This window comes from Bos grunniens, chromosome 5, assembly GCF_055505025.1.
Source record: "Bos grunniens cultivar Pamir isolate PY7600 chromosome 5, Bosgru_T2T1.0, whole genome shotgun sequence".
NCBI classification, from domain to species: Eukaryota; Metazoa; Chordata; class Mammalia; order Artiodactyla; family Bovidae; genus Bos; species Bos grunniens.
In genome coordinates, this window is record NC_141169.1 from 67,292,071 (window position 1) to 67,310,861 (window position 18,791).

The following is an 18,791-nucleotide window of genomic DNA, read 5'->3' on the forward strand; positions in this document are numbered from 1 at the left end:
TAATACGGCAGTGAGTTGCCATTTCCTTCTCCAGGGGATCTAATGTCACTCACGGTACCATAATCATAATTTTACCCAGAGCTGAAGTTAGAAAGTGTGGGCCCCACCTCTTGAAGAGAAGAGTGTCAAAGTCGCATTGTATGAAGAGTGAGGATAATGAGAGATACTGTTATGGCCAATTTGAAAAATATAACCTACTAAGGCATGTTATATAACTGTTCTGTGCCTTGGTATTTTCTAAAGTTTAGTACCTGGGAGAAGACACATTACTAGAGTTCTGACTAGTATAGAGTAGAAGGAATTACCTGTTCCTTTTATCTTTTTTTGTCTTTTAAAGTTTTTTTTTCTTTTTGGATATGGACCATTTTTAAAGTCTTAATTGCATTTGTTAGCATATTGCTTCTGTTTTATATTTTGGCTTTTTGGCCCCGAGGCATGTGGGATCTTAGCTCCCTGACCAGAGATTGAACCTGCACCCCCTGCATGGTGGGAGACAACATCTTAATCATTGGACTACTGGCTAAGTTCCTCCTTTTATCACTTATACCAGGATTCTGCAAACTACAGCCCAAGGTCCATCTAGCCACCCCCCTACTGCCACCCCACAACCTATTTTTGTTGATTAAGTTTTCTTGGACCACAGCCACACTCATCTGTTTACGTATTAACTCTGGCTGCTTTCACATTATAAAGGCAGAGTCTTATGCAGCAGAGACCATATGGCCTGAAAAGACTAAAATATTCACTCTTTGCTCTTTTAGAGAAAAAGTTTGCCAATCTCTGCTTTCCACCCTACTCAGTCATAGAGAGCTGGAACTGAAAGGCACCTTAGAGATGATCATGAGTGAATTCCATTCTATGGATGAGGATGCTGAAGCTTAGACAGCATTAAGTGACTAATCAGAAGTAGAGTCTTGATCATTCTTTTACTACTCACTGTGTTTCTAAGCATTTTTACAAACATTCTCTCCTCTCATCTGTCAGGAAGGGTCTATTTTCATTCCCAATTTATGCCTAAGGAATGGGAGAACTCAGGTTAAGGAATTTGTTTGACTCATTGCACCATACATGTTCTAAACTGAAGTCTTGACCCTGGCTATATACATCAGAATTACCTGAGGGGGTAGTTGAGAACACAAGTGCCTGCTAAAAATACAAAGGTTGTCTTAGTCTGTTCAGGTAAAGAGGAAACTTGGGGGAGGAAAATTTGGCAGCTTCCGTGGAGCCAGGGTCAGCTTCCATGATGTTGAGCTTTTACCTGCATCTCTCATCTACTTCAATATTAGCACATTTGCAGGGGATCTAAAAATGGGAAAAAAGTGCTCATTTAAGCTTCTTTGAAATAGTATAACAAGTGTATCTCCATTTTTACACGTGGAAGTTGGATTTTATTTACAAGAGATATGATTTCCACATATATATTACAGGTCTGGTGAGTTACATAATTGGCAGGGCAGGGATTTAATCCTTGTTCTTTGGGGAAGAGAAAAGCTTTCTAATGAAGGTTTTCACATTCACAAATAATAAATCTGTATTACAGCCTAGGAAGTGGCTTTTGAGAAATTATAGATTCTTCAAATGTGGGAATAAATGGTTTTTTTTTCTCATTTTGCTCATTTACTCTGTTACAAAACTCAACAATGTTTTGCAAAATTTGACAGTCTCTTGGATTTTAAAAATGTATTTTGTAACCTGAAGTCAGATGAGGTCTCCAGCTCCCACAACTGCACGTGTTGCCCTCAAGTGATTAATTACTTTGGTTTGCCCAGGACTGAGGGGTTCCTGGGACATGGGACCATCCTTTCTGAGAATGGGAAAGTCTCAAGCAAACTAGGTTGAACTAGGACAAGTCAGCCTACTGGTGGCCCCAACTTGGATACAGAACTCAGCTGTTCCATGGACTTCACAGAAAGCTGTCTACTCACTATTTGTGACCAACTTTTCTTATCCATTTCCTCTTTTCTCATCCTTCCCTTTATAAAGAACAAATACAATTCTCTTTTTGCACAGAGAAGAATTGCACCCACTTTCCTGAAGCATTAGCACCAAGCATTTCATGGCCCCAAGGCTTCAGTTTCTAGTCCAAGTAAGCTTATCATAACTTTCCTTGAAACGAACACTGTGTGAGTGGAATGCTGTGAACACAGTTTCATCTTGTCCTGTTACTCTTTTTTTATATCTCACCTTATTCCAAATGGATAGATTTGTGAAGGGTCTTTCTAATTTGTGATAATCTTTTCCCATTCATCACATGAACACCTGTGTACTTGCTACATAGTGCCATGTATAAGAACATGACTAGCTCTTCAGCCTAGGACAAGTTACTTGACTCCTCTGAGCTTGGATGCCTCACCTAGAAAATGAAGTAAAACAAACTGATTTCTAAGATTCCTCCTGCCCTGACCTTCCAGTGTACTCTTCACTGTGTGTGTGTGTGTATGTGTGTGTGTGGTGTGTGTATGTGTTAGTCGCTCAATTATGTCTGACTCAGTTGTGTCTGATGGTAGTCCGCCAGGCTCCTCTGTCTGTGGGATTCTCCAGGTAAGAATATTAGAGTGGGTTGCCATTTCCTTCTCCAGGGAATCTTCCCAACCGAGGATTCAAACCCAGGTCTCCTACTTTGCAGGCAGATTCTTAACCATCTGAGCCACTTCACTGAGTTGAATGCAACTGGTCATGATCTTTTTTACATGTAGCCTGGAAATCTTACTACAACATCCTTTAAACATGCACTAATTTAAAACATGGAAATACCAGCAAGGCTGTTTCTTAAATCTTTCATAATGATGATGTAACAGTGGCCATTTTGTCTCCATCAGTTCAGAAGTTCCTGCTTCCTGCCCTGTTCCCCCATGGTAAAGTGAGATTTTTTTTTTTAATGGCTGTGAGGCATGTGGGAGCATAGCTCCTCAACCAGGGATAGAACCTACATGCCCTGTATGGAAAGGTGATATCTTAACAACTGTACCACACGGGACCACTGGACCCCCTAAAGTGAAGTCGCTTAGTTGTGTCCGACTCTTTGCAACTCCATGGACTGTAACCTATCAGGCTCCTCCGACCATGGGGTTTTCCAGGCAAGAATACTAGAATGGGTTGTCATTTCCTTCTGCAGGGGATCTTCCTGACTCAGGGATTGAACCCAGGTCTCCTGCATTGCAGGCAGACGCTTTACCCTTTGAGCCACCAGGGAAGCTGGTGGACCCCCTAAAGTGCTATTTAAAGAGTTGTTTTTTAATTAACTACTTAGAAACAAAAAGATACATCTCTCCCCTAACCCTCTAGCTTCAAAAGTATTTTAAGGACTTTATATAGATTGCAAGAAATTTGGAAAATATAGAAAAGCACAAAGTATGACAAAAATCACCAATAATCCTCCCCTATGGACATAAGGTGGAGAAGGTGATGGCACTTCACTCCAGTACTCTTGCCTGGAAAATCCCGTGGATGGAGGAGCCTGGTAGGCAGCAGTCCATGGGGTTGCTAAGAGTCGGACACAACTGAGTGACTTCCCTTTCACTTTTCACTTTCATGCATTGGAGAAGGAAATGGCAACCCACTCCAGTGTTCTTGCCTGGAGAATCCCAGGGACAGGGGAGCCTGGTGGGCTTCTGTCTATGGGGTCACACAGAGTCGGACACAACTGAAGTGACTTAGCAACAGCAATGGACATAAGGACTGGTAAACTTTTGGTGTATTTGGTATTAAAAACAAAAAACAAAAAACCACTGTGCTGTGCTATTTTATAATCAGCTTTCTTCAGTTAGCAATAGATTGCACTTTCTCATTTTATTGTGAGATTTCTGAGGGCCCAATTGTATTATATTTTATAGGTAATCACACCTGATTTAATTAAGCCTCTGACTGGATATTGAGGTTTCCTACTTCCCTGGTGGCTCAGACGGTAAACCGTCTGTCTACAATGTGGGAGACCTGGGTTCAATCCCCAGGTCGGCAAGGTTCCCTGGAGAAGGAAATGGCAACCTACTCTAGTACTCTGGCCTCGAAAATCCCATGGACGGAGGAGCCTGGTGCAGGCTACTGTCCATGGGGTCAAAAAGAGTAGGACACGACTGAGCGACTTCACTTTCTTTCTCAAGTTTTTATAAACAAACATCTAATAAATTACTTTCTCACCAGATATTCATTTTTATAAGCTTTTAATTTTATATTGGACTATAGCTTATGAAGCCCAACAATGCTGTGATAGTTTAAGGTGGACAGCACATGGACTCAGACAAACATATGTATCAATTCTCCCCTAAACTCCTCTCGTCCAGGCTGCCATATAACATGGAGCAGAGTTCCCTGTGCTGTAAAGCAGTTCCTTGTTGGCTATCCATTTTAAACATAGCAGTGAGTACACATTGATCCCAAACTCCCTGACTATCCCTTCCCACCTCCACCTCCCTGGCAACCATAAGTTTGTTCTCTAAGTCCATCCCACCAGATATTCTTAATGGTGAATTTATAATATACAAGTTATATACATTTCTGAGTTTCTAATGGGACTTTTAAATTGTCTTCCAAAAAGTGTTCTCAAGTTACACTTCCTCAGGCTGGATATGAGAGGGACTCTTCCTTGCAGCTTTGCCAATGATTAGTCATGATCAGTGATAACACTAGCCAAGGGCTTTGGGCAGTGGCAAAGTCCAGTGTTACAGCAAAACTCTGACACTGCTCTTTGATATTGGTGTGTTTATACAACATCCAAAAATAGAACAAGAAAGCAAACAGAGACGTTGATCATTTGGGGTCAGAGTCATCCACCTAGTATTGAAGCGTCTAAACATACATCAGGAGCTCTTAACCTGGAGTCGATGAACCTTACCCCAGACATTTATCCAACTTAATATGTCTGTTTCAACTTGAACAAACCAATGGCCTTTAAACCAGAGGGCATAGCTGCTCTGAGGAAACTTGAAAATAAATAAACGGTTTATGAGAAAAGGAGTGAAGGGAACTTGCCCATAGTGAGCGTACTTGCCCTGTGGATCAACTTATTTCATCCTGAAAGTATGATGTGGATATATTTTTAGACCCATTTAATCAATTTTTTTTAGACCTTATTGACAAAATGGGTCTAAAAAAATACCCACATCATACTTTCAGGATGAAATAAGTTGATCCATGAGACAAGTGCACTCACTGTGGGCAAGTTCCCCTCACTCCTTTTCTCATAAACCTTTTATTTATTTTCAAGTTTCCTCAGAGCAGCTATGGCCTCTGATTTAAAAGCCATCAGTTTGTTCAAGTTGGAATAGACATAATTCTATTAATGAGCAGGGGCTTCCAAGGCAGTGAAGTGGTAAAGAATCTGCCTGTCAGTGCAGGAGATGGAAAAGACCCGGATTATATCCATGGGTTGGGAAGATCCCCTGGAGTTACCCCACTCCAGTCTTCTTGCCTGGAAACTTCTATGGGCAGAGGAGCCTGGCGGGCTACCATCCCTGGGGACGCAGAGAGTCAGACATGACTGAGCGATTGAGAACACATATTAGTGAGGGACTGGAGAACTCAGAGAAAGCCTGAAACTTCCCCCACAGTCATCCAGCTAATTAAGAACTCCCCTGGGAGCTGAGCCATGGTTTTTGTTTGTTTGTTTGTTGTTTTTACTCTAAACAAGTGCTGTTCCTCTTACAACACAAAGGCCTTCCTTGAAAGGAAGACTAAGACTGAGATTTAAAAGAAAGTGTAAACAGAATATGAGGTTAAAAGCATAACACCTAGTGTACAGTACGACTTTAATGCATTTGTGCTGAGGGAGTGAATGAATGACCAATATTTCCTTCTGATCCTTGGTTTCAAGTGTCCTAAGCAATAGCAAAATGATTGGGAAGGCTTTCTCTTCCATCGAGTTTTGTCCCAGCCTTCACCCTTTAATTATGGTCCATATTTTCTTCACTCCAAATTAGTTCAGGACAGCTGACAATAGTTTCGTGTGCCATGTCTGGGTGGGAGAAGCGAGCCGAGAGAGGTGGGGCTGAGTGACATAAATCTTCTATTTTTGGTAGGTAGCAAACCAGCAGTTTCATGTGGTTAACTTAATAGTTCAAAGCTAAAATGCTGACATTTCTTTTCATTTAAAGTGTTTATGTGAGCAACAGACCCACTTCCTCTTCCTTTTTAAGATCTTGGGGACACCCTACCCTGTTTCCATGGAGGAGGAGCAGAACAAATTTGCTTGTTCTTGGTGTAACAGCCTTTAACGTGACCTGTCATGCAGGCATTGGTCACTTTGGACAAAGGATCAGGGGAGAGGGATGGGCAAGACTTTGATGGGAGACATGGGATAGATCCAGAAGAAGCTCACCAGGTTGTAGCAGCAGCGTGGTCCTAGCACAGGGCCTGGGATAAGGCACAGGACTCTAACTCCTAGGGTGGGAGGGTGGGAGGAGAGTGGATAAGAATAAACCAGATGGAGAAGCAGGGAGAACAAAGCAGAGTCCATGTATGACCTGAGAAATAATATGAATATTTAGGTCCAAGAATAAGTCACAGCCTTGGGAGTTAAATCCTGGGCAGTGGTGATAGATGGTGACAGTGTTATAAAGCAAATACCCAGGTTGATGGAATGGAGTGTAACCAGGGGAGGGCCATTTTAAACAAGGTTGTCCCAGAGCAGTTGATCAGAGAGCTGAAGGGTGAAGATACACAAACCTTAGGAAGAGCTGCGAAGAAGCAGGCCAGGCAGAGGAAGTAGCAGGTGTAAGGGCCTCAGATGGGACTGGGCTGCAGGTTCTGTGGTCAGGGGAATGAAAGGAGGCCTTTGTGGGAAGAGGGAGGCTAAGAGATGAGGCTGGAGAGATGTCCATGAGGTGGGATGGGCAGGAACTTGAGGATCCCAGTTCAGAGTTTGGGCTGTATTTTAAGAACAATGGAACGACATTTAAAACATTTTCCGTGATAGAATGGCATGATCAGAATTTCTCTTGACAAATTTAAGCCTGGCTGCTGTCTGGAAATTGTAGAGGAGCAACAGAGCATCCAGGTAAGAGACTTCAAAGCTTTTTGGGGAAATCAAAGCCATTCCTCAACTCTTTGTGAGATATCCCAGAAGAGGCAGTTGGCAAAAGATCACACTGCTCTTCACAAATATCTAAGATTCATATTGGGATGGAATCATGGACAGAATCAAATAAGAACTATTTGGACACTCTTTTATGAAGATGTATATATGTAAAGGAGATGGAGAAACATATGTTTGGAAAAGTGCCCAAAATCCATGCAGCTTTTGATGAGGTTAATTAAGCATTCACTTCATTCACTCACTCTTCCTTTCATACAGCAAATCTTTGTCAGCTGTCTGTTCTGTGCCAGGAGCTATGCTCTATCCAGGGAGTTCAGTGGAGAATTAATAGAGAAGATACCTACCTTCCTGAGGCATGTGGTCTGCTCTAGGTAACTTTCATAGTTTCCAAGTTCTTAGAGAACTGATTCATGTGGAAACATGGGGAGGACTGATGGAATTTTACATGGAAAGACACTTGAGTTCTTCCAGGAGTGGGAGCATGATGAATATTTGTTGACAAACAGATGATATTGAAGAAATCATTAAACTTCCTTGATCCTGTTTCTCCCTTTGAACAGATTAGAAAAGCTGGGTAGGGGGTCATACACTCAGAGTGGCTTCAGTCAGTGTTGAATTCCTATCACGTAGAACCTGGATGGAAGGATTGGGTGACATCACCTGAGCAATCATAACATTATTAAGAGTAGAACAGACATTACTGGCCTCCTGAATGGGCACAATGAGATCTGTGTTATACTCCCCATGAAGTCATCTTGCCAACAAACTGGACACTAGTCAAGTGTCTCCATCTACCCACCAGCTTTCCAGAAACAGTTGGAGGAACATGTTTAGTGCTCCCCAGGAAACAAGTATGAAAGTGAAGGTGTTAATTGCTCAGTCATGTCTGACTCTTTGTGACCCTCTGGACTGTAACCCTCCAGGCTCCTCTGTCCATAGAATTCTCTAAGCAATAATACTGAAGTGGATCTTCCCTACCCAAGTATCGAACCCAGGTCTCCCACATTGCAAGCAGATTCTTCACCATCTGAGTCACCAGGAAAGCCCTGGTGTTCCCCAGGAAACAAGTATACAGCCAGACAAATTAAATGCAGGCAATTCTATAGGACAAATGACCTGGTTTCTTTCTCTAACAAATGAATGGCACAAAAAAGTGCTAGGTTTTGGGTGAGAGGGCACTGCTCTTTTAAGGGAAACTTATCATGTTAATGTCATATTAATTTTGTAAAGGATGAAAATAGTATTGGATTTTGCTACAGGCAAAATCCTCAGGCATTTTATGCTACAACATGGATGAAGTTTGAAGACATTCCGCTAAGTGAAAGAAGCCAGGCACGCAAGAGGACAAACGTATGATTCCATTTATTCTGGGTACCTAGTGTAGTCCACTCCAGTACTCTTGCCTGGAAAATCCCATGGACGGAGAAGCCTGGTAGGCTGCAGTCCATGGGGTCGCAGAGAGTCAGCCACGACTGAAGCGACTTAGCAGCAGCAGCAGCAGCAGTTTAGTGAAATTTCCAGAGACAGAAAGTAGAATAGAGATTGCCACAAACTTGAAGAGGTGGGGTTGAAGAGTTGTTATTTAAGTGGTACAGAGTTTCAACTGGAGAAGATGGAAAAAATTTCTAGAGATGGATGGTGGTAATGGTTGCATAACAAAGTGAATATACTTAATGCCACTACACTGTACACTTAAATGGTGAAAATAGTAAATGTTATGTTATATTTATTTTACCAGAACAAACTAAGGCCTAAGGTGTTAGAGATAAATGCTAGAGTAGTTACACATAAATAATATAATGATTGGGATATGCTTTGAAACAATTGAGTAAAACAAAATGAATAGAAAACTTGGAAAACAGAGAGGAAACAGGACTGAGAAAATGTGTCTAATTGTTAAGTTGGGTGATGGATAATGGGGGCTCATTATACTGTTCTTTTCCTTTTTTGTACATTAGATATTTAATACAAAGTTTAAAATGTATCTATCATGTTTTAGAATGGTGGGTTTAATTTTCTGAGATGTTCTGAGCATTATACATATTTTAAGAACTCAAAGAAAAAACTCCCATTGTCCTAAGCTGTTGTGGTATGAAATTGAGCATGAAATAGACCCAAGCTCGAGGAGGCGGTGATGGGGGTGGCTTTTTAGTGAGCAGTCCTCTTGTGTTATGCATGATATTCCTGCCACTCTGGTCAGATTGCCAGGAAGAATAAGCACAATTAGATATATCAGTATTGCTTCCTGCTGCCTCCACCTTAGAGTCTTTAGGGAGCTTTTATTTATTTTTTTTAAAGAATTTATTTTTTTTTTAAATTTTATTTTATTTTTAAATTTTACAATATTGTATTAGTTTTGCCATTTAGGGAGCTTTTAAAAATACTAATGCTCAGCCTCCATCCCAAACTAATTGAGGTAGACTCTCCAAGGGTGGGCCCCAGGGAGGAGTGTTTTTAAAAACACTCCCTAGGTGATTCTAATGTGAAGTCAAGGTGAAGAACCCCTTGTCTATAAACCACCTGGTACCTAGTTGGTGCTCACAAAATGCTGATGGAAAATGAATATGGAGCTAGTTACCTGGTATTACATGTTTCAGTCATTTGAAAAAGCCTTTTATGGAAAAGAATTTATATACAAACTTTTCTCTCTCCGACCCAGGAGATCCAACTTCCAGAGGCCAGATACTTATTTCTTGATTGTCGACTTAAGTAGGAGCACTGATACCCAAGACAGTATTGTGGTGGCTGTTAGCAAGAGCCTGGAAAGATAAGAACAGTTTCAAAAATGTTTTTTGGGGCATCACAAAACCCCCATTGTAACACAATGCTCTTTGGAATAACATTAAGGAAAAGTGAATTCTGCCCGTTTATCAAAGGGAAAATGAAAGCCCCTTGGACACAAATTTTATTTTGAAGCTGAAGCCTTTAATCAAATTGACATTAAAGATAGGGTCCTTCTATGAACCGAGGAATGATAAGCAGCATTTGTGATCCCACTGTGTGGCTGCTGGTATTTAACTCTGTGTTTCACCTCTGATGGATTGAAAATGGACAGATTTTCACTAGAGAGAGTTATACAGAAACAGATGGAGATCTTCCACTGATTCAGTTAACTGAATGTGGTGGAAACAGCTCTTGCCTTCCCTTACCTCTGCATCTTGGGATTTGGAGAAAATATTTACAGGGCAAACTATTCAAACAGACTTACCAAGAAATTAGCTCTAAACTTTCATTGCTGGTAACATTCATGAAATGATAGAATAAATGATCCTTAGTCTTAAGTGTGCATGTATATAGTGTGTGTGTTTGGGAGTGGGGTCTCATCTTTTTCTTTTGTCAAAGCCCACCAGGGTAAATAGAGGAGTAGGATTGTTAGATTAAGCAAATAAAAATGCACAATGTTAATTACATTTGAATTCAGACAAAAGTTTGCAACTATTGCTTGGACTGTGCTTATCCTTAAATGTTTTTTTTTAATTTGAAATGCAAATTAAACTAGGCATCCTGTATTTTATCCTATACTTTTACAGAAAAGAAAAGAGAGGTCTTCTTAGATATACTGAATCTAAATATTTTATTCAAGGATGCCCAGAATGTTTTGGAGGTACAGGTAGTCAAGGAATGTCCAAGAATATGGGCCAGGAGGCTGATATTGGAAGCCAGTTTAAAGAAGTCAGGAAGTTAGTGTATCAGTTAGCGACTGCTGCATAACAAGTCACCCCAAAATTACGTGGCTTAAAATTATCATTTATAATTGCTAATGCTTTTGCGGGTTAGCTGTGATTTATCCTCCTAGACTGGACTTGGGTGAGTAACTCCATCTCTAAGTGAAGGTCTGCAGTTAGATTGTGTTAGCTCAGTCTCAGGCTGTTGCAGGTACAGGAGAGAGAACTGACACAGTCTCACCCATCTCAGGGGACCAGTAGGATAACTTCTGATGATAATAAAGCCATAATAGTAAATGGAAACATGAGAGTCCTCTTAAGGCCCAAGCTTGGAACTAGCACACTGTTATTTCTGCCTACATGCTATTGGCAAAGCAAGTCATAGAGCTAAAATCAAAGTCGAAATGTAGGGAAGTACATTGCACCCATGAAGAAAACATGGCAAGGTTGTGAGTGAAGGAAGTATGAAGAATTGGGGTGAACAATTCTGTTTACTATAGACAAGCACAGTGAAACTGAGGTTTAAAAGAAAGAGATGAAACCCCTGTCACCTTCAAACCCAGAAAGGACTCAGACATAAGGGGAGGAGGAGCCAAAGTCAAAAACTGGGGAGCTGGGCTACAAAAGTCACAGGGATCCAGATTCGAGGATTATTTGATTTTTAATTTGACCCCATGATTCCAACATTTCCATGTTTTCCACCAAAAGTTTTCATGCACTAAAGTGGAGATTTAATGATTTCAGCTGTGAAAGTTAGAGGACAGGAGTATAGTTTGAAGTTCTCTTAAATTTTATCCATGACTCACATGTATTCCTTGCCATCATGCCCACCATTAATTACTTCTTTGGTTGAAGAGGCAAGACATTGAGGCCATTATAAAATGACAATTTTAATTTGCTTCTATCAGTGCTAGTTTGTGGTCAGTGTTTTTCCATTCAAGTAAGAGAAATCTAACTTGAACTAGCTCAGGCTGAAAAGGGAAATTACTAAAATAACTAAAAAGGCTGGAAAGACTAGATTCAGGCAAGTTTGGATCCAGGTGCTCATATGATGTCAACAGGAATGTGTTTCTCCATTCCTAGGCTCTACGCTGGCATCATTCTGAGGCAAGCTGCTGCTTCATGCTGCTACAATGGTTGCTGAAAGCTCTGAATTTACTCTATCAACTTGGCAACCCAGATAGAAAAACCATACCTCTTATCCTTTAGCTCAGCAAAATCCTAGAATTGAATCTCAGGCTTAACATGGATGCAGTGCTCACCTCTGAGCCAGTCACTGTGACCAGGATAGTGATTTGCCAGACATGAGTGTCTAAACCTGGATCATGAGGTTTGATCAACACCACCTAAGTCATGTGGACTAAGAGTGGGGGAGAAGTGGGAAAATTGAAGTGTGATGACAGATGGAAAATATGCTGGGCAGGTAACAAAGCAATAGTTATCTCTGTCCAATGGCTCCTTGTTGTCCTTAGAGAGATCCTATACCATCTGCCCTCCCCATATCTCATTACCTCATCTCCCACTGCTGGCCTCCATTTCATTCGGCTTCAGCTGTACTCTCTCTTGCAGAAGTATTCCAGAGTCACCTGTCTTAAGGACTCTTATGCCACCTGTTTGGTCTCTCCCTGAGACCTATCCTAGACACTGTATTTTGATAGCAATCTGACCTCTCCTCCATCACTTCTGATTTCTTTTATTCTGATTTATTCCTTTTTCGTTTTTTCATAGTCCTTCTCATACTGTATAATTTAGCTTATTTTCCATGTTTATTGTTTGTTCTCTGTATCTATCTTCACTCTTCCCCATGCTCTAGCCCAGTAGAATGTCAGTTGTGTAAGGGCCAAGGTCTTTATATCATTCACCAAATTATCTCAAAGCCAACAGTAGTGTCAAGGACATAATATGTGCTCAACAAATATGTGTGGAATGAGTGAATGAATGAATAAATGAACCCAATACAGTTCCTGAGAGTGCTAAATATCACATTAATTTGATAGGAGAAGAAAGATTTGCTAGGGTCGCAAGTACACAGAACCCAACTCTCCAGTTATGTACCCATGTCAGAAACATCAGTGTTTCCTCTTGAATATGAACAAGACTCACCAATCAAGCACTATCAATCAATGAAGGGTGTCTGGAGACTAGAAAAACACAAGATGGAACTTGGGATGTCAGTCCAGGTGTGGTACAAATGCAGAGGACCAGGTACCTTGTCTGGTGATGCTGGTGGCAGCTGGGGGGTTGAGTCTGACTAAGGAAGTAGATGGCACTAAAGTGGAGGTGATGGACGTTGAAAGAGACACAGAGCTGCTGTGTCCAAAACAAGATTAGACCTTAACATTTTCTACCGTATGGAATAAAGGAAGGAGCTGCCTTAGTTACCTGAATCAAAACCAAAGGGTGGCTTCTGGCCTCATTTTTGTTGTTCAGTTGCTCAGTTGTGTCTGACTCTTTGCTTCCCTATGGACAGCAGCACGCCAGGCTTCCCTGTCCATTACCATCTCCTGGAGCTTGCTCAAACTCATGTCAAACTCTGGGCTCATGCTATGTATATAATTATGAGGCAGCTTTATTGTGCTTGTTTTGCACCAGCTTGTTGAGTCTCTTACTTGTGAGCCAAAGAAACCTCTCAGTCACTGTCCAGTCAACACAAAGTCATGGAGTGTTCCAGACGTGGGCTTAGAGGTCTTCTTCCACCTATCTGAGCGATTGCTGTGCTTTTTTCTCAAACGTGAGCATCGCTGATTGAGCTCTGGAGAGATCCACTGTCCACTGCCCAAGTTCCATTTGGCTTTCTAAAGATGAATACTTAGACTGATGCTATTGAAAAATATTGTAGAGAGAGGGAAAGTGAGCTAAGATTAGCAGTGGGTGAGGTGATGTGCCATCTCTAGCCAGAGCAAGCATTTGGAAGCAAGTGTATTTGGAGGGCCCTGTCAGAAAGGTTACTTCCTAAAGTTTTTTTGGGAGAGCTTCACTCGAACTTCAACAGCAACAAAAATATAAACAGCTCAGGGTGAAAGCAGAACGGGTAGCCTTCCAAACTGGGACTGCATTCATCAGGGATCTTTTGGAGAGCTTAGATCTTTGGCAGGGTCTTTCTTTGCCAGTGACCTCGTGTTTATTTAACTGTCCAGCTAAAGTTTCACTCTGACATTTCGGCAACGAGGCAGAGTCCATGGATTTGGGGTGACTACTCAGAGAGGAGAAAGAGAAAACTGCTCAACAGGGCTGCAGGGAGATTCTTCAGGAAATTTCTGCTTTTTAGGATGTTTTCTTTTTTGATCTTTCTTTTTTTCTTTCTCTCATCACCTCATCACAAGGTGCTCGTCTCCAAGTTCTCATCTTCTCATTCATGACTGTGTCTGAGATGACTTGACTGTATTGAAGCTGGCAAATAAGCGGTTACTGCCTTCTAGCAGGGGGCAAAAAAGCCTGGGGGGTTGAGGGGAGGTGGGAAAGACTCAGAAAAGGGCAAAGGATGGTTTGTGTCAAGAGAGTGTTGCCCTGAAAGCGGGAAAGGGGTTGGAAAATATGATTTAAGGGAAAAACTACTTTTTTCATATGCAAAGGGAATTAAAGCAAAAAAATTTCCAGAAATTTTTAGCAGTTGTTAACCTTACAGAGCTGGACAGGACATCTAGAAAGGGACAAGCAAGTGAGGGAGAAAAGACTTCTGACTTTCATTTTATCATGTTCCACATTGTCTTGTTAGGTTATCTTATGTGTCTTCTGTTTATTAATCCAAGTCTTTAGAAAATAATTTAATCCAAACAAACTAAACCATAGGGGCTTTGTCTATCCTACCTTTATTTACTATGATCTAGGGGAAAAGGGCCTCATTTACCAGATGTGTGTATGTGTTAGTTGTGTCTGACTCAGTTCAAGTCCATGGACTGTAGCCCTCCAGGCTCCTCTGTAACCTGGAATAATTTTCCAGGCAAGAATTCCAGAGTGGGTTGCCATTCCCTTCTCCAGGGGATCTTCTCAACCCAGGGATTGAACTCAGGTCTCCTGCATTGCAGGTGGATTCTTTACCATCTGAGCCACCAGGGAAGTCAGATGTGTAGACTTAGGCAATTTATTTAGCCTTTCTGTGGTCCATTACCTATCTGGAAAATAGGCTTAATAACAGTGTCTGCATTGCACAGTGGCTGTGAGAGTTCAGTGCTAGAAGGTGTACAAAATGCTAAGCCCTGGGTATCACAAGCTCCCAGTCATCTTGGCTATCATTACTATTGTTCAAATTCTGTCAGCAATCTGGGTTAGTTTGTCCTAAAGAAAGTACCCAATGGTCATGACGAGTGACTAAGACAGCTGTGGCTGTGATGGGTGATGATAGTGATGATAATGATGGTGGTGGTGGTGGTGATGGGTGATAGATGTTTTCTGAATGTCTAGCACATCAGAAGTGGGGGAAGAAGCAGCTGTTTGGAGCTGGAGCTGTAAGAACAAGCAGAAGGCAAGGTTGATGGGATCACAAACACACCTGTCAGCATCTTAGTAAAATAAATTGTCTGCTTTCGCCATGCCCTGAATATATCTGAAATAAATCTGACAGGAATATAAATTGTGGAGAGGCCCAAGTGGTAAACAAGAAAAGAAGTACTCTTTAATGTGATGAAAAGGTACTCTTCCTGAGGTACCATTTCACACCAGTCAGAATGGCTGCGATCCAAAAGTCTACAAATAATAAACGCTGGAGAGGGTGTGGAGAAAAGGGAACCCTCTTACACTGTTGGTGGGAATGCAAACTAGTACAGCCACTATGGAGAACAGTGTGGAGATTCCTTAAAAAACTGGAAATAGAACTGCCTTATGATCCAGCAATCCCACTGCTGGGCATACACACTGAGGAAACCAGAAGGGAAAGAGACACATGTACCCCAATGTTCATCGCAGCACTGTTTATAATAGCCAGGACATGGAAGCAACCTAGATGTCCATCAGCAGATGAATGGATAAGAAAGCTGTGGTACATATACACAATGGAGTATTACTCAGCCATTAAAAAGAATACATTTGAATCAGTTCTAATGAGATGGATGAAACTGGAGCCTATTATACAGAGTGAAGTAAGCCAGAAGGAAAAACATAAATACAGTATACTAACGCATATATATGGAATTTAGAAAGATGGTAATGATAACCCTGTATACGAGACAGCAAAAGAGACACTGATGTATAGAACAGTCTTATGGACTCTGTGGGAGAGGGTGGGAAGATTTGGGAGAATGGCATTGAAACATGTGAAATGTCATGTATGAAACGAGATGCCAGTCCAGGTTCAGTGCACGATGCTGGATGCTTGGGGCTGGTGCGCTGGGAAGGCCCAGGGGGATGGTATGGGGAGAGGGGAGGGAGGAGGGTTCAGGATGGGGAGCATGTGTATATCTGAAATTAAAAAAAAAGAAAAAAAAAAAAAAGGTACTCTTCCCCACCATCTTCTACCAGCACTCCTTAAAATTATTTACATTTCCTTTTAACATGTCCAGGGCTAGAAGGATCTTAGCTTCTTTAGATCTTATGACTTTAGAATCATAAAATCATTGAATCCTGAAGGACTGAAAGGGACCATACAGATGAACTGGAAGTCTCAAGTATCAAGCAACAAAAAACACATTCCAAATGAACTTCTAGAACTAAGACATTTATTTATCTCATGTAATAAGAAGAGTTGGACATGACTGAGCACACACACACAATAAGAAGTTAACAGTAAGGACGGGCTTCAGGTTCGGTTGATCCAGTAGCTCAATCATAAAATTCAGGTTCATTCTGTCTCTCTCTCTCTCTGCTATACCACCGTTGCTGTGTGAGTTGTGTTTTTGGACTGCTTTCTTCATGTGGTCATAAGGTGTTGTCAGTGGTAGGTAGAGCACCATGCTTTCTTGTTTCCAGCCAATGGTGAGGGAGGGGGTAAGGAAAAAAGTGGGAGAGAGAGACACTTCCTTCCAGCCATGGAAAGAAAAGTCCATCTGTGCAATCAGATTGAGCCAATTCAGGATACATATGCACAGTCTTGGACCTATCATAGTGGCCAGGAGACCATTGTGCACTGCAGGGGTTTTAAACCAATCATGAGGGAGGGGGATGAAAGGATGAGTTAGACTAGGATTTTCAACACTGGCTCTATTGACAGTTGAGGATAATTCTTCATTGCAGGAGCTATCCTGTGCATTGTAGGATGTTTTCAGCATTCCTCATCTCTATCCACACAGTGCCAAGAACAAGGGGCAGAGTGGATAGAGGTGAGGCTGGGAGGAGGGCAGGGACTAGATGAGGCAGGATCTTTCAGGGCATATTAAAGATTTCAACTTATATCCTGAAAGTGCCAGGAAGCTACCAAAGGGCATTAAATAGAGGTTAATCTTAGCTGTGATCTGCAGAAAGAAAAGGAAACGCCTAGGAGGAAAAACATGGGCACCAGTTATTGCAATATTCAGTCAGTCAGTTCAGTCACTCAGTCGTGTCCAACTCTGCGACCCCATGAATCACAGCACGCCAGGCCTCCCTGTCCATCATGAACCCCTGGAGTTCACTCAAACTCATGTCCATTGAGTCGGTGATGCCATCCAGCCATCTTATCCTCTGTCATCCCCTTCTCCTCCTGCCCCCAATGCCTCCCAGCATCAGAGTCTTTTCCAATGAGTCAACTCTTCGCAGTAGAGCAGGTGATAAATTATGGCATTTCAGCTGGGGTGGTGGAAGTAGAAGCAGATAGAAATGGATGTGTGTGAGCATTATTTAAGGAGTTAAACTAGATCGAACCTAGTGCTGGAGTAGACATGGGGGTGAGGAAAGGAAGATACAAGGATGACTCAGGTTTCTGATTTGCTTGCTTCAGTAGATGATATTACCTCTCAGGAATTGGGGAGCATTGGAAAAGGATCAGATTGTAGAGGAAAGATCAGGTTACAATATGTTTGACGCCCATGTCAGTTATCCAAGTTGAGATGTCAAGTGGACAGAAAGAGGTACAAGCATGATGCTTAGGGGAGAAGACTGGGCTGCAGATAATAACTGGAGCCATGGGTGTGATGGGCTCACCTTGAGGGACTCTGACACTCACAGGTAGGATAGAGATCCTTGAGTCAGGGTAGGGAGGATTCCAAGAGAGGGCTCCGTTCCTTAGCTCCTAGCAGGACTTTTTGAGAGAGAGGGCCGAGGGCTGGATAAGCAGTGATATATGCTGTTGGGAGAAGATGGAAGATGAGGACCCAGAGGTTGGCCTTTGTATCGAGTAATATGGAGGCCATTGGTGACCCTAGCAAGAACCATTTTAGAAGTGGTTTGTTTTGGGGTCAGAAAACAGATTGGAAAGGCCTGGAGAGCTTATGCAGGAAGACGTGCTACAGAGTTGTTCCTCCTGGAGACATCTGGCTGTGGAGGGAGGAGAAGATAACTGAAGAAGGAAATGAGGACCAAGGAGAGTTCTTCTTTGGATTGAAAGACACTTTGGTGTGTTTAAATGGTTTACGGGGGAAGGGAGCAGAGGTTTAGAAACACAGGAGAGACGAAGATGGAGGTAGAGAGAGAAAGAAATTAGAAATGGATAGTGTAAGGTTCCTGAAAAAGCAGGAGGGCATGGAAGCCAGGCCCATGAGCCTCAGAAAGGAGGAGAGCCCCTCTGCTGTTGTAACCAAAGAAGAGCAGGAGGGACATGCGTGTAGGTGGATTTGAGGGGCTGTGGCAGGAAGTTGATAGCGTTCCTGTTTGAATCCTTTATACTTACTGTGAGGGCTTCCCAGGTGACACTAGCGATAAAGAATCTGCCTGCCGATGCACAAGATGCAAGAGACAAGGGTTCAGTCCCTGGGTTGGGAAGATCCCCTGGAGGAGGAAATGGCAACCCACTCTAGTATTCTTGCCTGGGGAATCCCATGGACAGAGGAGCTTGGCGGGCTACGGTCCAAGACGTCGCAAAGAGTTGGACACAACTGAGTGACTGAGCACATTGTATACCACATAGTTACCGTAAAGCAGGAAATTTGGGGCCTGTACAAAGGATGGGGGAGATTTTCTGCAGTTAATTATATTAGGGAAATGCTGTCTAAAGGTCAGGCAATTATCTTCACCAATGGACTTTTCAGGGA

At 42.1% G+C, this 18,791-nt stretch overlaps 1 long non-coding RNA gene across 1 annotated transcript in view; it reads left to right on the forward strand.

Annotated features, from left to right (window-relative positions):
• Positions 1-6,856: 6,856 nt before the first annotated feature.
• The window catches only part of LOC147372325 (uncharacterized), a 212,181-nt gene continuing 200,246 nt past the window's right edge, over positions 6,857-18,791 (forward strand). Inside the window, exon 1 of the long non-coding RNA XR_015164000.1 lies at positions 6,857-6,991. This is a non-coding gene — a long non-coding RNA (uncharacterized LOC147372325). The remainder of the gene's footprint in view (positions 6,992-18,791) is intronic.